Genomic DNA, 20725 nt, shown 5'->3' on the forward strand with positions numbered 1-20725 from the left:
TCCTTAAGAAGAAGATTTATTTAATTTTACTTAATTTTTTATTCACAGAGAATATTCATTATAGCTAATATGTCAAATAGAAATGAAGTAAATTGAAATGACTTCTGTGTAAATATGGTTATATGAGGGGGTAAATTGGCTTAAACTTATTTTGATCAGGAATCGCCATTAAAACCAAAAAGACAATTTTTCGAGGTGTGGTCTTTTCAAAATTTTAAGATGTCGACTTTTCGTGTTCTCAAAGTTTTGAAAAGTTGGAAATGTCGAATTTTGATATTTTTTAATTTGGAATGTTCAACATTGCGAGTTTTGGAATTTTTCAATATTTGTAAAAGTCGCCGTTGGACCTGTTTGCTAATTTTTAAATCTTGGGAAAGCTGTCTCATCGACTTTTATAATTTTTCAAAAATTGGAAAAAATGATTTTGAACATTTTTTTTTTTAATTGGGAAAAGTCGACTTATATACCTTTTAATTTTTTTCAAACTTTGAATGAAATGCGTCTTTACGAGTTTTACAATTTTTCCAAATTTGAAAAAAGTCGATTTTCAACTTTCCTTTTTAATTTTTAAAACTCGATTTATCGACCTTTTAAATTTATTAAAAATTTTAAATAGTCAAGATTTTGCATATATTAAAATCTTGCGAAAATCGTCTCTTCGACTTTAAGAATTTTTCAAAATTTAAAAAATAACTACTTTGAGCCCTTTTTTTAAAAGTCGACTTACTTACTTTTTACAATTTTCTTTTGGAGTTTTACAATTTTTCTAAATTTGCAAAAAGTCGATTTTCAACTTTCCTTTTTAATTTGGAAAACTCGACTTATCGACCTTTTAAATTTATTAAAAATTTAAGAAATGTCGAATTTTGATATTTTTTAATTTGGAATGTTCAACATTGCGAGTTTTGGAATTTTTCAATATTTGTAAAAGTCGCCTTTGGACCTTTTTGCCTATTTTAAAATCTTGGGAAAGTTGCCTATTCGACTTTTACAAATTTTCAAAATTTGGAAAAAACAATTTTGAACTTTTTTTTTAAATTTGGAAAAGTCGACTTATTGACCTTTTAATTTTTGTAAACTTTGAAAGAAATGCGTCTTTTTGAGATTTACAATTTTCAAAATTTTCCAACATTTGGAAAACTTTATTTATCGACCTTTTAAATTTATAAAAATTTTAAATAATCGAATAGTCAAGTTTTTGCCTATTTTAAAAATAGGCATTTTTCATTTTTTTTTTTTTAAGTGGAAAAGTCGAATTCTAGAGAAAAATTTCACAATTTGGGAAGATCGCTTGTTCGATTTTTATACCCTGCTCCACACTGTGGAACAGGGTATTATAAGTTAGTGCATATGTTTGCAACACCCAGAAGGAGACGAGATAGACACATGGTGTCTTTGGCAAAAATGCTCAGGGTGGGTTCCTGAGTCGATATAGCGATGTCCGTCTGTCCGTCTGTCCGTCTGTCCGTGAACACATTTTTGTAATCAAAGTCTAGGTCGCAGTTTTACTGCAATCGACTTCAAATTTGGCACAAGTATGTGTTTTGGCTCAGAATAGATCCCTATTGATTTTGGAAGAAATCGGTTCAGATTTAGATATAGCTCCCATATATATATTTCGCCCGATATGGACTTATATGGCCCCAGAAGCCAGATTTTTACCCTAATTTACTTAAAATTTTGCACAAGAAGAACAATTAGTACTATAGTCAAGTGTGCTAAATTTTATTGAAATCGGTTCAGATTTAGATATAGCTCCCATATATATCTTTCGCCCGATATGGACTAATATGGTCCTAAAAGCTAAAGTTTTTACCCAATTTGGTTGAAATTTTGCACAGGGAGTAGATTTAGCATTCTAGCTATGCGTGCCAAATTTCATTGAAATCGGTTCAGATTTATATATAGCTCCCATATATAGCTTTCGCCCGATTTACACTCATATGACCACAGAGGCCAATTTTTTGCTCCGATTTAGTTGAAATTTTGCACAAGGAGTAGATTTAGCATTGTAGCTATGTGTGCCAAATTTGGTTGAAATCGGTTCAGATTTAGATATAGCTTCCATATATATCTTTCGCCCGATATGCACTTATATGGACCCAGAAGACAGAGTTTTATCCCGATTAGCTTGAAATTTTGCACAAGGAGCACAATTGGTAGTATAGTCATGTGTGCCAAATTTTATTGAAATCGGTTCAGATTTAGATATAGCTTCCATATATATTTTTCGCCCGATATGGACTTATATGGCCCAGAAGCCTGAGTTTTGGCCCAATTTGGTTGAAATTTTGCACAGGGAGTAGATTTAGCATTCTAGATATGCGTGCCAAATTTGGTTGAAATCGGTTAAGATTTAGATATAGTTCCCATATATATGTTTTTCTGATTTCGACAAAAATGGTCAAAATACCAACATTTTCCTTGTAAAATCGCCACTGCTTAGTCGAAAAGTTGTAAGACTCACTCTAATTTTCCTAAACTTGTAATACATATATATCGAGCGATAAATCATAAATAAACTTTTGCGAAGTTTCCTTAAAATTGCTTCAGATTTAAATGGTTCCCATATTTTTTTTTACTAAAATTGTGTTCCACCCTAGTGCATTAGCCAACATAAATTTTGAGTCTATAGATTTTGTAAAAGTCTATCAAATTCTGTCCAAATCAAGTGATATTTAAATGTATGTATTTGGGGCGAACCTTTATATAGCACCCAACACATTTGACGGATGTGATATGGTATCGAAAATTTAGATCTACAAAGTGGTGCAGGGTATAATATAGTCGGCACCGCCCGACTTTAGACTTTCTTACTTGTTTTTTTTAAATTTGGTGAATTTGATTTTTTTTAAAAATTTGGAAGCCAAATGTTTTAATTTTCGTCTTTTCCAAAATTTTAAAAAGTCAACTATTTAAGTTTTTAACTTTTTAATTTAGTTTGTTTTTATAATTTGGAAGTCCAACTGCTGGAGTTTTCGATTTTCTCAACATTTGGAAATGTCAACTTTTCTAGTTTTTAATTTTTTATTTATGTTTTTTTTTATTTTTTCAAAAATTCGACTTTTTAAATATCCGATATTTCAAAATTTGTAAAATTCAAATTTAAATCCATCGAATTTTTTTAAATTTATAAAAGACAATTTTTGTATTTTTAGCCATTTAGAATTGGTAAAGCCGAATTTTCGATCTCTTGAATTTGTCTTTTTTGAAATTTTGGAAAAAATCGACTATTATAAAATTTAGAAAGGCCAACTTTTTAAGTTTAAGTTTTCGATTTTTCCAAAATTTAAAAGAGTCGAATTTACGACATTTGGAATTTCTAAAAATTTTGAATTTTTCGAAGCTTTCGAGTTTTTCCTAATTTGGAAAAGTCAACTTTTCGGGACTTTAACTTTTAATTTTCTTAATTTTGAAAATACGAATTTTCGAATATCCAATTTTAGCAAAACTTGTAAAAGTCGAATTGCAACCTATTGAATTCAATAAAATTTGGATTTTCATTTTTGATCATTTAAACTTGGCAAAGCCGGCCTTTTGATCTTTCAAATTTTATCATTTTAATCAATTTATTCAATACTTTATAAGGCCTTGAATTTATTTTCTTAAATCTTCTCCAATTTCTCTGAACAACATTGAAGAGATTCTAAAGGACCCCTAAGTACTTCCACAATACACAATCTTTTTCTCTATAAACAAACACGCACTCTAAAAAATTAATCCACTCTTTAATTATGATGCGTGGGTTGACACCGTAGACATGATTTTAATTGAATGAATCCAACTTTTCTTAAGGGGTGAATGAACAATTGAGAGAAAAAATAATCAAATGATTTCACTTGAATGCTAAAGTGAAAGATAAAACCAATCATTTGTGAACAAAACAAATCAATTACGGTGAACAAATAACCATTTTGGAAATAAGCCATTGTTTTATATGGACATTGCAGCAGACATAGTATTGGCAAAAGCTTCAAAATACCACTTTGGTTGGTCAGCTGTCTTTCGTTTGGGTCAATGGGATGCTCTTTGTGCGGCAATCGAAAAAAAATCTGTTACCCTACTACAAAACGTAGGTAAAATAGAGTGGAATGGAATAGAGAGTAGCGGGAGTGATATGGGATCGTTGCTTCCAATATTTTTCTGACTATTGTCCACAAATTGCGATGCTTTCGTCCCCAAAATATGCCCAATTTAAATTAAAATTCTTCACACAAATCCTCAATTCCTTAAAGAGTTGTAATGAAAAAAAAAAATAAAATAAAGAATAGGATGTGGAAAATCATTGATAATTAAAAATTTACCAAATCTATAGAAAATTTTGTCAAAATTTTAATTCTATAGAAAATTTTGTCAAAATTTAAATTCTATAGAAAATTTTGTTCAAATTTTATTTCTATAGAAATTTTTGGCAAAAATTTATTTCTATAGAAAATTTTGTCAACATTTTATTTATTTATTTAATTTTGTCAAAATTTTATTTCTATAGAAAATTTTGTCAAAACTTTATTTCTATAGCAAATTTTGTCAAAATTTTATTTCTAAAGAAAATTTTGTCAAATTTCTATAGAAAATTTTGCCAAAATGTAATTCCTATAAAAAATTTTAGCAATATATATGGCTTTGCCCAAATAAATTTGACAAACATTCTTTTCCTCTGTTGGTTAAGCTACACTTGTAGTTTAGTCAATGTATGGTTTTAAGCTTAAATAAAAAAACAACAACAATTCTTAAAGAACAAAACCAATGATTGCAAAACAAAACGAATGGAAAATTTTATTTGTACAGAAAATTTTTTTCAAAATTTTATTTCTATAGAAAATTTTGTCAAAATTTTATTTCTAAAGAAAATTTTTTCAAAATTTTATTTCAATAAAAAATGTTGTCAAAAATTTTTATATAGCAAATTTTGGCAACATTTTATTTATATAGACAATTTTGTCAAAATTTTTTTTTATATGTAAAATTATATAGAAAAATTATATTTTTCTAGAAAATGTTGTCAATTTTTTTATTTCTATACAATTTTTTGCCAAATTTTTATTTCTATTGTCAAAATTTTATTTTTGTTGAAAATTTTGTCAAAATGTTATTTCTATAGAAAAATTTGGTAAAATTTTATTCGCATAAAAATTTTTGCCAACATTTTATTTCTACAGAAAATTTTATCAAAATTTTATTTTTATAGAAAATTTTGTCAAAATTTTATTTTTATAGAAAATTTTGTCAAAACTTTATTTGTATAGAAAATTTTGTCAAAATTTTATTTCTATAGAAAATTTTGTCAAAATTTTATTTCTATAGAAAGTTTTGTCAAAATTTTATTTCTATAGAAAATTTTGTCAAAACTTTATTTGTAAAGAAAATTTTGTCAAAATTTTATTTCTATACAAAATTTTGTAAAAATTTTTTACTATAAAAAACTTTAGCAAATTTTTTTTTTGTACAGAAATTATGTCAAAATTTTATTTCTATAGAAAATTTTATTTCTATAAAAAATTTTGTCAAAATTTTATTTCTATAGAAAATTTTGCCAAAATTTTATTTCTATAGAAAATGTTGTCAAAATTTTATTTCTATAGAAAATTTTGTCAAAATTTGATTTCTATAGAACATTTTTGTCAAAATATTATTTCTATAGAAAATTTTGTCAAAATTTTATTTCTATAGAAAATTTTGTCAAAATTTTATTTCTATCGAAAATTTTGTTAAAACTTTATTTGTAAAGAAAAATTTGTCTAAATTTTGTTTCTATAGAAAATTTTTTCAAAATTTTTGAATTTTAGCAAAATTTTATTTGTGCAGAAAATTTTGTCAAAATTCTATTTCTAAACAAAATTTTGCCAAATTTTATTTCTATAAAAAATGTTGTCAAAATTTTTTTATATACAAAATTATATAGAAAAATTTTAATTCTATAGAAAATGTTGGCAAATTTTTTATTTCTATACAAATTTTTGTCAAATTTTTATTTTTGTTGAAAATTTTGTCAAAATGTTATTTCTATAGAAAAATTTGGCAAAATTTTATTCGCATAAAAATTTTTGCCAAAATTTTATTTCTACAGAAAATTTTATTTTTGTAGAAAATTTTGTCAAAATTTTATTTCTATACAATTTTTTGCCAAATTTTTATTTCTTGTCAAAATTTTATTTTTGTTGAAAATTTTGTCAAAATGTTATTTCTATAGAAAAATTTGGTAAAATTTTATTCGCATAAAAATTTTTGCCAAAATTTTATTTCTACAGAAAATTTTATCAAAATTTTATTTTTATAGAAAATTTTGTCAAACTTTATTTCTATAGAAAATTTTGTCAAAATTTTATTTCTATAGAAAATGTTGTCAAAATTTTATTTCTATATAAAATTTTGTCAAATTTTATTTCTATAGAAAATTTTGTCAAAATTTTATTTCTATAGAAAATTTTGTCAAAATTTTATTTCTGTAGAAAATATTGTCAAAATTTTATTTCTATAGAAAATTTTGTCAAAATTTTATTTCTATAGAAAAATTTGTCAAAATGTTATTTCTATAGAAAATTTTGTCAAAATTGTTTTTCTATAGAAAATTTTCTCAAAATTTTATTTCTATAGAAAATTTTGTCAAAATTTTATTTCTGTAGAAAATTTTGTCAAAATTTTATTTCTGTAGAAAATTTTGTCAAATCTTTATTTCTATAGAAAATTATGGTAAAATTTTATTTCAATAGAAAATTTTGTCAAAATTTTATTTCTATAGAAAATTTTGTCAAAATTTTATTTCTATAGAAAATTTTGTCAAAATTTTATTTCTATAGAAAATTTTGTCAAAATTTTATTTCTATAGAAAATTTTGTCAAAATTTTATTTCTATAGAAAATTTTGTCAAAATTTTATTTCTATAGAAAATTTTGTCAACATTTTTTACTATAAAAAACTTTTGCAAAATTTTTTTTATACAGAAATTTTTGTCAAAATTTTATTTCTATAGAAAATTTTATTTCTATAAAAATTTTTGTCCAAATTTTATTTCTATAGAAAATTTTGTCAAAATTTTATTCTATAGAAAATTGCGTCAAAATTTTATTTCTATGGAAAATTGAAGTACCTCTTAATTGGAGAGGAATATTTTACAAAATCTACCAAAACATCGATAATTCTACGAAACTAACAAACAGTAAAAAGCGTTCCATGGTTCTTTAATTTTAACATTTACAATTTGTTATTCATAACTAAAACCCCATTCATTTTCCCCTATATCGAATTTACGACATTTGGAATTTCTAAAAATTTGGAATTTTTCGAAGCTTTCGACTTTTTCATAATTTAGAAAAGTCAACTTTTCGGGACTTTAAATTGTAATTTTCTTAATTTTAAAAATACGAATTTTCGAATATCCAATTTGAACAAAACTTGAAAAAGTCGAATATAGCGATTATTGTTCGGCTTACTCGTATATACACACCACTATAAACACATTTCTTTGTGTTGAGTTGTGAAGGCATAGTAGCCTATAATTTATCCATTATCATTTGTATTTGGTAATCAATCAATGTTTCTGCGTACGAGTGTGTGTGTGCGTGTGAGTAACATTTTAATTGAAACATCATTGTTTGTCTTCTTTCGGATTTGCCACAATTTTCTGGCACTATCGTCATACCTCTACACATACATATATACACAATGCAGAGTTCATGGCCATTGCGAATCATTTTTAGGTGGTCCCTTGTAAAGTAAATACGTTGCCATAAGTAGTGTTGCTATTGTTGTTATTATTGTTAAATACAATTAGAGTCTGTTTAATTGTTAATTGCAATCTATCACTGTGTTTGCGTGTGTGTGACATAAAGACACATGTCACACATATTTCAGTGATCTACATACATCAATGAGCAAAATCAAATCACCATACCCAACTATCCGGTTAACATTAATTGATATGACATTTAATTTAATACAATCATCAAAAATATAATTTACATTTTACCATACATTATACAATGTATGAGTAGATTTAGATAAGCCAGTGATTGATGTAGTGCGATGGCAAATTGCCATTAAATGCCAATTATACGAATTAAATTCGGATATAATATAATTGATTTTGTTAAGTGGCTTAACACAAAAGCCTATGTAATCAGTCATTCAATGAGTAATTCTTTCGATTTTGTAGAGATCAAAAAAATATAACAAAATTTCAATTAAATTTGAAATAAATAAAAATAAAACAAGTAAGCAAAAAAGTTGCTACTGACAAGGTATCTTAAACACATTGCTACATCATTCTTTGGCATTCTACCAAAAATGGTAGAGATACTTCATAAATTTTCTTTAGAAATAAAATTTTTATAAAATTTTCTACAGAAATAAAATTTTGACTAAATTTTAGATAGAAATAAATTTTTTTATAGAAATACATTTTTTACAAAACTTTCTATAGAAATAAAAAAAATTGACAAAATAAAATTTTGACAAAAGTTTTTCTAAAAATTAAATTCTGACACAATTTCCTGGGAATAAAATTTTGACAAAATTTTCTATAGAAACAACATTTTGACAAAATTTTCTATAGAAATTAAATTTTGATAAAATTTTTAATAAAAATAACATTTTCTATAGAAATAAAAGTTTTACTAAATTTTCTATAGAAATAATTTTTTTACAAAACTTTCTATAGAAATAAACAAGTATATACAGCAGTAAGTTCGGCCGGGCCGAATCTTAAACACCCACCACCATCAATCAAATATTAGGGTTTCCTTCGAAATTTCAGAGGGTTTGAGGACAGATTAAGCAGATCAGTTCAACCAGTACACTTCACGAAGCTAAATTTAAAGATTATACCTATGAAGACTATATCAGATTCTGGATTTATAAGAACCATTTTTGTTTGAGTTTTAGAGGAATCATTAACACCTTGTAAGTGTGCAAGAAAATTATAAAATAACGTCTTGATTTGAAATCTTAAATCTGTAGAAGTAAAATCTGGAAATTTTACATTGAGTTTCAAGCAATTTTCATGATCAGTGCGCCTTCTACACCCTCAAGAAGTGAAGTCGGTCTATATGGAGGCATTACCAAATGGACTGATAAAAACTTAATCCGATAAATGTTTTTGTGAGCCTTAAATACCAAAATATTTAAAACTTCAGGCAAATCGGATACAAAATACGGTTTCTAGAAACCTAAGGAGTTAAATCGGGAAATCGTTCTAATGGGGGCTATACTAAAATACGGACCGATACTCACCATTTTTGGCACACCTCTTTATGGTCATAAAATACCTCTAGATTTCCAATTTCAGGAAAATTGGATAACTACGATCTCTATAAGCCCAAGACCCCAAATCGGGAGGTCGGTTTATATGGGGACTATATCAAAAACTTGACCGATATAGCCCATTTTCGAACTTGACAAAAGACGAGTTTGTGCAAAATTTCAGCACGATTGCTTCATTATTGAAGACTGAAGCGTGATTACAACAGACAGACAGACAGACGGACAGACGGACATGGTCATATCGTCTTAGAATTTCTCCCTGATCAAGAATATATATACTTTATATAGTGGGAAATCGATATTTCGATGTGTTACAAAAGGAATGACAAACTTATTATACATGCATCACCATTCTATGGTGGTGGGTATACAAAATTTACAAAATAAAATTTTGACAAAAGTTTTTATAAAAATAAAATTCTGACACAATTTCCTCTAGGAATAAAATTTTGACAAAATTTTCTATAGAAATAAAATTTTGACAAAAGTTTTCTTAGAAATAAATTTATGACAAAATTTTCTCTAGGAATAAAATTGTGACAAAATTTTCTATAGAAATAAAATGTTGACAAAATTATCTATAGTAATAAAATTGTGAAAAAAAATTCTACGGTAATAAAATTTTGACAAAACATTTTGTAGAAATAAAATTTTTACTAAATTTTCTATAGAAAGAAAATGTTGACAAAATTCTATAGAAATAAAATTCTGAAAAATTTTCTATAAAAATAAAATTTGACAAAATTTTCTATAGAAATAAAATTTTGACTAAATTTTCTATAGAAATAAAAAAAAACAACATTTGCTGTAGAAACAAAATTTTGACAAAATTTCCTTGAGGAATAAAATGTTGACAAATTTTTCTGTAGACATAACATTTTGATAGAGAAAAAAATTATGACAAAATTCCCTCTAGGACTAACATTTTGGAAAAAAATTTCTATAGTAATAAAATTTTGATAAAACATTTTGTAGAAATAAAATTGTTACTAAATTTTAACAAAAATAAAATTTTGACAAAATTTTATAGAAATAAAATTCTGAAAAATTTATTACAAATAAAATGTTGACTTAATTTTCTATAGAAATAAAAAAAACAACATATGCTGTAGAAATAAAATTTTGACAAAGTTTTCGATAGAAAAAAATTATGACAAAATTTCCTCTAGGACTAACATTTTGAAAAAAAATCTAGAGTAATAACATTTTGACAAAACATTTTGTAGAAGTAAAATTTTTACTAAATTTTCTATAAAAATAAAATTTTGACAAAATTCTATAGAAAAACTATTCTGAAAAATTTTCCTAAAAATAAAATTTTGACAAAATTTTCTATAAAAATAAAATTTTGACAAAATTTTCTATAGAAATAAAATTTTGACAAAATTTTCTATAGAAATGAAAAAACAGCATTTGCTGTAGAAGTAAAATTTTGACAAAATTTAATCGAGGAATAAAATGTTGACAAATTTTTCTGTAGAAATAAAATTTTGACAAAGTTTTCGATAGAAAAAAATTATGACAAAATTTCCTCTAGGAATAACATTTTGAAAAAAAAAATCTATAGTAACAAAATTTTGATAAAACATTTTGTAGAAATAATTTTTTTACTAAATTTTCTATAGAAATAAAATTTTGACAAAATTCTATAGAAATAAAATTCTGAAAATTTTTCTATAACAATAAAATTTAGACAAAATTATCTATAATAATAAAATTTTGACAAAATTTTCTGCAGAAATAAAATTTTGACAAAATTTTCTATAGAAATAAAAAAACAACATTTACCATAAAAATAAAACTTTGACAAAAATTTCCTCGAGGAATAAAATTTTGACAATGTTTTCGATAGAAATAAAATTATGATAAAAGTTCCTCTAGGAATAAAATTTTGAGAAAATTTTCTAAGAAATAAAATTTGGACAAATTCTTCTATAGAAATAAATCTATCACAAAATTTCCTTTTGGAATAAAATTCTGACAAATTGCCTCCAGAAATAAAATGTTGACAAAATTGTCTATAGTAATAAAATGGCAAAACATTTTGTAGAAATAAAATTTTTACTAAATTTTCTATAGAAATAAAATTTTGAGAATATTTGCAATAGAAATAAATTTCTGAAAATTTTTCTATAGAAATAAAAAATTTTAATTTTTTCTATAGCATTAAATAATTTACAAAATTTTCTGTAGAAAAAAAATGTTGACAAAATTTTCTATAGAAATAAAATTTTGACAAAATTTTCTATAGAAATAAAATTTTGACAAAAATTTTCTATAGACATAAAATTTTGACAAAATTTTCTATAGACATAAAATTTTGACAAAATTTTCTATAGGAATAAAATCTTGACAAAATTTTCTACAGAAATAAAATTTTGACAAAATTTTCTATAGAAATAAAATTTTTGACAAAATTTTCTATAGAAGTTAGATTTTGACAAAGTTCTATAGAAATAAAATTTTGAAAAAAATTTTTATAGACATAAACTTTGGACAGAATATTCAATAGAAAAAAAAATTCTGAAAAAATTCTATAGAAATAAAATTTTGAAAATGTTTTCTATAGAAGTAATTCTGAAAAATTTTTTATAGGAATAAAATTCCAAAAAATTTTCTATAGACATACAATTTTGACAAGTTTTTCAATAGAAATAAAATTTTGAGAAAATTTTCTATAGAAATAAAATTTTGAGAAAATTTTCTTTAGAAATAAAATTTTACAAAATTGTTTATAGACATACAATTTTGACAAAATTTTCTATAGAAATAATATTTTGACAAAATTTCTATAGAAATAAAATTTTGACAAAATATTTTGTTTGTTTTGTTTTTTGTTTTGTAGTTTGTTGGTAGAATAATCTACCAAAATTCGGAGAAAATATTGGTAGATTTTTTTTGTCTCGTGTGGCAACCTTGATCTTAAACATTGCCTACTGAATTGTAAGTTTGGTCATATGGAGTTTATGGATAAAAAAGAGGGAGACTTAATATCTATATTAATCCCTTCAATTTTTTCCTAATTATATATTGGAGTTAATACACGAGGGTTGCCTTTTATATTTATTAAGTCATAAACGTTCACACTAAGAAATATAATAAAACCTACACTTACAGAACTTATTCTCCTTCTCACTTGCACCCTCAATATTCGCCCAATTTCCTTCATTTATATCATCAATGGGACCCGAATTCATGTTCCATAGAATAAGGTCGTAAAGACATTTGTGTTTTATTGCTTGCTCATCGCGACATTTCCCAGATTTTATGTTAAACGTCAACAAACTGTTGCATTCCACAACATTACACCCAGCCTACTCAAAAAGCCCATTAAACCTAATAAACGGATTAGAGATGGAATTCTTTGGATTTTCCCATCAAGATTTGCTTTGCCATTATTATCCAAAGAATTTTATAAACCGGCCAAGATTGTGTTCTACTCCCCCACAACACAATGTTGATGTTCTGATTAAAAAGCAATTTAATTGCAATTCCTATTTCAATTAAAAGCTAACGTTCGTCATTATTTTCAATTTTTCTCTTTTTGTTGGTGGACTCCTACTCTTCGAAGACTACGAGTGCTTTATTGCGAGGCATTTGTAGGAAATTGTTTTCAATGCCTCAATTCAATTAAAGTTTAAGGTCAAGCAAAAATGCTTCTAAAATAGAGTAGAGAAAACAGAAGAATAGATGTGTTTTCGGCGGTAATTAATTTACCGAAATTTTCATAAAAATTTTAAAATATTCCAATTTCCAACAAACAATTTATATTTAACGAAAATTGTCACAAAAAATTTAATTTATTGATTTTTTTTTATGAAAATTATAATTTAAAACAAGTTTCATGCTTTGTCGAAATTTATGTGGAATTTTTAATTCATAGACATTTTTAATATAAATTTTAAGAAAATTTTTGATTTATTAAAAAAAAGTTTGAAATTTATGGAAATTTTTGTTTTATTGAAATTTCATAGATAATTCTGTTTCTTCAAGTTTTCATAGAAAATTGTATAAGTTTCATAGATAATTGTGATTCTTCAAATTTAAAAAAACAAACAAAAAATGAGTCTTTATCATTTTATAGAAAATATAGGTTTATAGAAACGTAAAAAATTTTGAATGAATTTATTGAAATTTTCATAGAATCTGCATAGAAATTTTTGGTTTATCGAAATTTTCTTAGAAAATTTTGTTTTATCAATTTTTTTTTAGGAAATTTGGTTCTATCGACATTTTTTTATACCCTCCACCATAGGATGGGTGGTATATTAACTTTGTCATTCCGTTTGTAACACATCGAAATATTGCTCTAAGACCCCATAAAGTATATATATTGTCCGTCCGTCCGTCCGTCTGTTGAAATCACGCTAACTTCCGAACGAAACAAGTTAACGACTTGAAACTTGGCACAAGTAGTTTTTATTGATGTAGGTCAGATGGTATTGCAAATGGGCCATATCGGTCCACTTTTACGTACTGACCCCAAAATTTGGCTTGCGGATCCTATAAGAAAAGCAAATTTCATTCGATCCTGCTGAAATTTTTTACATGGTGTTAGTATATGGTCTCTAATGACCATGCAAAAATTGGTCGAAATTGGTCCATAATTATATATAGCCCCCATATAAACCGATCACCAGATTTGACCTCCGGAGCCTCTTGGAAGACCAAAATTCATATGTTTCTGTTGAAATTTGGTACGTGGTGTTAGTATATGGCCTCAAACACCCATGCAAAAATTGGTGGAAATCGGTCGATAATTATATATAGGGCCCATATAAACCGATCCAGGAGCCACCGTCGTGGAATGGTTAGCATGCCCGCCTTGCATACACAAGGTCGTGGGTTCGATTCCTGCTTCGCCCGACCACCAAAAAGTTTTTCAGCGGTGGATTATCCCACCTCAGTAATGCTGGTGACATTTCTGAGGGTTTCAAAGCTTCTCTAAGTGGTTTCACTGCAATGTGGAACGCCGTTCGGACTCGGATATAAAAAGGAGGTCCCTTGTCATTGAGTTTAACATGGAATCGGGCAGCACTCAGTGATAAGAGAGAAGTTCACCAATGTGGTATCACAATAGTCTAAGTGAGCCTGATACATCGGGCTGCCACTTAACCTAACCTAACCTAACCGATCCCCAGATTTGACCTCCGGAGCCCCTGGGAAGAGCAAAATTCATCCGATTCGGTTGAAATTTGGTACGTGATATTAGTATATGGTATCAAACAACCATGCAAGAATTAACCGATCCCCAGATTTGACCTCCGGTGCCTTTTGGAGAAGCAAAATTCATCCGATCTGGTTGAAATTTGGTACGTGGTGGTAGTATATGATATTTAACAACCATGCCAAAAGTGGTCCATATCAGTCCGTAATAATATATAGCCCCCACATAAACCGATTCGGCGATTTGGTTTTGGAGCCTCTTGGAGGAGCAAATTTCATCCGATCCGGCTGAAATTTGGTAAATGGTGTTAGTATATGGTCTCTAAGGACCATGCAAAAATTGGTCCACATCGGTCCATAATTATATATAGCTTCCATACAAACCGATCACCAGATTTGACCTCCGGAGCCTCTTGGAAGACGAAATTCATCTGATTCAGTTGAAATTTGGTACGTGGTGTTAGTATATGACCTCAAACACCCATGCAAATTTGGTCAAAATCGGTCCATAATTATATATAGGCCCCATATAAACCGATCGCCATATTTGACTTCCGGAGCCCCTGGGAAGAGAAAAATTCATCCCATTCGGTTGAAATTTGGTACGTGATGTTAGTATATGGTATCCAACTACCATGCAGGAATTGGATCATATCAGTCCATAATTATATATAGCTCCCATATAAACTGATCCCCAGATTTGACCTCCGGTGCCTTTTGGAGAAGCAAAATGCATCCGATCTGGTTGAAACTTGGTACGTGGTGATAGTATATGATATTTAATAACCATACCAAAAGTGGTCCATATCAGTCCATAATCATATATAGCCCCCATATAAACCGATCCCGAGATTTGGTTTTGGAGCCTCTTGGAGGAGCAAATTTCATCCGAGTCAGTTGAAATTTGGTACATGGTGTTAATATATGGCCTCAAACACCCATGCAAAAATTGGTCGAAATCGGTCCATACTTATATATAGCTCCTCCAAGAGGCTCCAAAACCAAATCTGGGGATCGGTTTATGTGGGGGCTATATATGATTATGGACTGATATAGACCACTCATGGCATGGTTATTAAATATCATATACTATCACCACGTCATCGATTGTGGATGACAGTCTTTCGTAGAAGTTTCTACGCAATCCATGGTGGAGGGTAATATACATAAGATTCGGCTAGGTCGAACTTACGGCCGTATATACTTGTTATTTTTAGTCTTATTGGAATTATCCTAATTTTGGTAAAAATTTAATATACATCGGTATTTACATAGGAATTTTTTCATTTATATTTCGATTTATCGAAATTTTCATATTTATTTGTGGTTCATCGAAATTTTCTTAGAATATTTTTTTAAAATTTTTTTATCGATTTTTTTTTTTAGAAAATTTTGTTTTATCGAAATTTTCTTATGAAATTTGAATTTATTGTTCATTCATTGGATTTATCGATATCTTCATTGAAAATTTAGATTTATCGTAATTTTCATGGAAACTTAAGATATATAGGAATTTTCATAGAAAATTTGGATTTATTGAAGTTTTCACAAAAAATTTATATAAATTAAAATTATCATAAATAATTTGCATTAATTGAAAATTTCCTAATAAATTTGGTTTTGGCGAAATTTACATAGATAATATGTAAATAACATATGTATGCAAAAACAAATTGGATTTATTCAAATTTTTATAAAAACTTTAGGTTTATCGAACTTTCCGTAGAAAATATGTATATGTCGGAATTTTTATAAAAAATTGGATTAATTGAAATTTTCATAAAAAAATTTTATTATTCGTAATTCTGTAAGAAAATTTCGATATATCGTAATTTTAATAGGAAATTTAGGTGTATCGGAATTTTTATAGAAAATTTAAATTTATTGAGGTTTTCATCGAAACTTTAAATTTCTCGAAATTTTCATAAAAAACGGATTTATCGAAAACTTCTTAAAAATTAAGATTTTTGCAAAATTTCAGTAGAAAATTCTAATGTATTGGAATTTTCATAATTATTTCGATTTATATAAATTTTCTATGAATTTTCATAGAAAATTTTGATTTATTGAATTTTTCATAGAACATTTGGATTCAAAATTTGAAATTCGAAACTCTCATAGAAAATTGGAATATATTGTAATTTTAATAATTTTTTTTTTTTTTTTTGATTTATCGAAATTTTTGTAGTAGGCTTGAACTTTTGAAATAAAGATTTTCATAGAAAAAATCGGATATAAAAAATTTACATAGGAAATTTGTATTTTTGGGAATTTTTTGGAATTTTCCTAGAAAATGGGAGTAAAAAAATTGATGTATTGGAATTTTCAATACTATTTGGATTTATTTAAATTTTCTATGAATTTACATAGAACATTTTGATTTATTGAATTTTTCATAGAAAATTTGGATTTATCGAAATTTGAAATTCGAAACTTTGATTTATTGAAATTCTCATAGAAAATTCGAATATATTGTAATTTTAATAAGAAATTTAAATTTTCGAAATTTTCATAAAAAAAATTTATTTGATTTATCGAAATTTTTATAGTAGGTTTGAATGTTTGAAATAGAGATTTTCATAGAAAAATCGGATATAACAAAATTTTCATAGGAAATTTGTATTTTTGGGAATTTTTCGGAATTTTCCTAGAAAATGGGAGTAAAAAATTTGATGTTTTGGAATTTTCATAATTATTTCGATTTATTTAAATGTTCTACGAATTTTCATATACAATTTTTTTATTGAAATGTTCATAGAAAATTGGAATAAGAAATTTAAATTTATCGAAATTTTCATAAAAAAAAATTTAATTTATCGAAATTTTTATAGAAGGTTTAAACGTTTGAAATAGAGATTTTCATAGAAAAACTCGGATATAACTAAATTTACATCGGAAATTTGTATTTTTGGGAATTTTTTGGAAATTTCCTAGAAAATAAGGGTAAAAAAATTGGATGGATTGGAATTTTCATCATTATTTTTATTTATTTATTTGGATTTATTGAAATTTCCATACAAAATTTTGATTATTGGAATTTAACTAGAAAATTTTGATTTTTGAACATATCCATATTTTGTTAGTTTTTTGAATTCGATATAAAAATTTATAATTTTCCACTAAAAGTTTAAAATTAATTATAATGTCCTTTGTGGAATGATGAGTGCGGAAAGCAATAGCCAAATCCCCATGACTAAGTAATAAATTAATAGCAACTTGAAACTTTTCCATCTTTAAATTAAAAGGTGTCTTATGTTTTTATTCAACTTCCTTCCCACGGATCGTTCCATCCGAAATACCCATCTGTTGTGGGTTAGGAGCAATTGTATCCTTATGTTTTAAGTTACAACTTGTTGTGTTTAAATGACTTTGTGAAAACAATGCTCTTTTGAAATTTCTAATAACTTTTACCACGGAAGTCCTTGTTGTTGTAGCACACTTAACTTCAATGAATGTCCTTCTAGTTTGCTGAACATAAAGATTTTGTTGGCTCATAATACTGTTGAATGATATTCTTTGGCATGGCCTTAAGATTTATTTCTGTGTTTTTTGCGTTTCATTCAATTTATGGTCGTTTTTCATTCCCAAAGCAATCAGTTAATATTGAAAAACTGATTTTTTTTTTACAAAAACTTTGTTAATTAATGGCAACAGGTCAAAAGTTAGGGGGGAGAGAAAACTCCTTTTAGGGTCTAGTTTCTTACAAAAAGCTTTTCAGACAGAAAGAGAAGTTAAAAAAGAGGAAACTTGTAAAGAAAATGTTTGGCATCTCTCCATTTATGAGTTGGTGGAAAAAAATAGAAAAGTGTGCGTATCTTTATAAGGTGAATTTTTTTTTTTTTAGATTTTATGATTTTTTTCTTCATCTGCTTAGAATTTAGCAAAAACTCCATAAATTTTTTTCCAAAGAAAAATGAAACTTTTCATTCCCATTTTTGAGTGGGTTGTAGGTCATAATATCATTTTCTGTCTCGTTGTAATTGTGATGATTTTTGACCTTTTTCTCGGATTAAAAAGGGAATATTTTATTCTTTGTAAGTAATATGAGTATATGGGAACGGTTTCTTAAGCCTTTAAGGAGATTAAAGGACACATGTTTTAATTTTCTCTTAGAGTCCTTTAGGAATCAAAAGAAATGAGAACTTTTCTTAGTTAGTTCATATATATATTTTTTTTTTTAATAAATATGACACATCTTTAGATTTTCTTTCTGCGTAATAAATAAACGAGACATTATTTTGACTTTGTTGGGACTTTCTATTTTATAGTCTAAAATAACAAATATTTAGTGTTATACATAGAATATAATAGAAAATAGGATCTGCAATAAAATTAAGAAAAACATCCTCCGTTTCCCCTTCCGAAAATTTTTCATAATTGAAATCAAATCTGGGTTAGGCCGACAGCCTCTAGTTGCAAGTGCCCGTATAAATAAGTTTATTGTAATTTGTAATTATAATAATTTAAATAATACATATATCTGGCCATAGTTTCATATGGGAGACAAGTTAATAGGGTCCGATCTGACCTCCATTAATAAGATTGGATTGTAGAAAGATTTTAGACGATTTAATTACCGGAAAAAAATATATTTAACTACAAAAAAATAGAAACTTACTCAATTAAAAAATTAACTGACATGACTAAAATTTATTTCAAAATAAAAAATAAATTCAGTTAAGAAAATGGAAAATTGTTTAAGTTTTTAATCAAAATAAGACTTATTCCAATTAATATTTTAATTAATTATACAAACATTTCCACATGAAAATACCGATGGCTAATATGAAATGGAAAATAAGTAAAGCTCTATAATTTTAGCAGGTCTTCTTAAACAAAAAAAAAAAAAAAAAAAGTTGGAAATAATATCAAATTTTGGAATCAGTTTAGATTTGTTCGAATTTGCTAGCATTGGCGAATTATGAATTATCCCAATTCATATTTTAATTAAATAAACAAACATTTCAGCCTTGTCACAATGAATTTTTATTTTGGACCACCAATTTTCCAATATTGGGTCAAAATTCGAACCACATTAATATAAATTAAATTAATATAATTTAAAAGTTAAAAATTTTCTATTTGTTCATATTTTTATTTCTATTTAAAATTTTTATTTCAATAGAAAATATTTGCAAAATTTTATTTCATAGATATTTTGGTCAAAATTTTATTTCTATCAAAAATTTTGTTAAAATTTTATTTTTTTTAGATAATCTTGTCAAAATATTATTTCTATAGAAAATTTTGTCAAAATTTTATTTCTATAGAAAATTTTGTCAAAAATTTATGTCTATAGAAAATTTTGCCACAATTTTATTTATGTAGAACATTTTGTCAAAATTTTATTTCTATAGAAAATTTGGTCAAAATTTTATTTCTATAGAATAATTTGCAAAATTTCATTTCTATAGAAAATTTTGTGAACATTGTATTTCTATAGAAAATTCTGTCACATTTTACTTCTATTGAAAATGTAAGAATTTTATTTCTATAGAAAATTTTGACAAAATTTTATTTCTATAAAAAATTTTGTCAATTTTTGTTTTCCTGTAGAAAACTTTGTTAAATATTTAGTTCATTCGAAAATTTTGTCAAAATGTTATTTCTATAGAAAATTTTGTCCAAATTTTGTTTCTATAGATAATTTTGCCAAAATTTTATTTCTATAGAACATTTTGTCAAAATTTTATTTCAAACTTTTTTTCTATAGAAAGTTATTGCAAAATTTTACTTTTATATAAAATTTTTACAAAACTTTCTTTCTATTCAAAATTTTGTATCTAAACATAATTTTTTAAAGTTTATTTCGGAAAAAAATTTAGCAAAATTTCATTTCTATAGAAATTTTTGTATAATTTTTTTTTACAGATAATTGAAAAAATTATCGATTTGACAAAAATGGACCAAAAACAAACAAATTCCTTTTGGTCCGACCATCGGACCAATTTCTATAGAAATTTTTGACACAACTTTATTTCTATAGAAAATTTTGTCAGCATTTTATTTATACCGAAAATTTTGTCAAAATTTTATTTCTATGGAAAATTTTGCCAAAATTTTATTTCTATGGAAAATTTTGCCAAAATTTTATTTCTATGGAAAATTTTGAAAAATTTTATTTCTATAGAAAATTTTGTCAAAATTTTATTTCTATAGAAAATTTTGTCAAAATTTTATTTCTATAGAATATTTTGCAAAATTTCATTTCTATAGAATATTATGCAAAATTTCATTTCTATAGAAAATTTTGTGAAAATTGTATTTCTATAGAAAATTCAGTCACATTTTACTTCTATTG

At 25.8% G+C, this 20725-nt stretch overlaps 1 protein-coding gene across 1 annotated transcript in view; it reads left to right on the plus strand.

The window, feature by feature from the left end:
- The window catches only part of CadN2 (Cadherin-N2), a 799659-nt gene that overhangs the window by 679639 nt on the left and 99295 nt on the right, over positions 1 to 20725 (plus strand). The gene's annotated exons all lie outside the window — the stretch shown is intronic.

The sequence above is a fragment of the Haematobia irritans genome, chromosome 2, assembly GCF_050003625.1.
Source record: "Haematobia irritans isolate KBUSLIRL chromosome 2, ASM5000362v1, whole genome shotgun sequence".
In the NCBI taxonomy this organism is placed as follows: Eukaryota; Metazoa; Arthropoda; class Insecta; order Diptera; family Muscidae; genus Haematobia; species Haematobia irritans.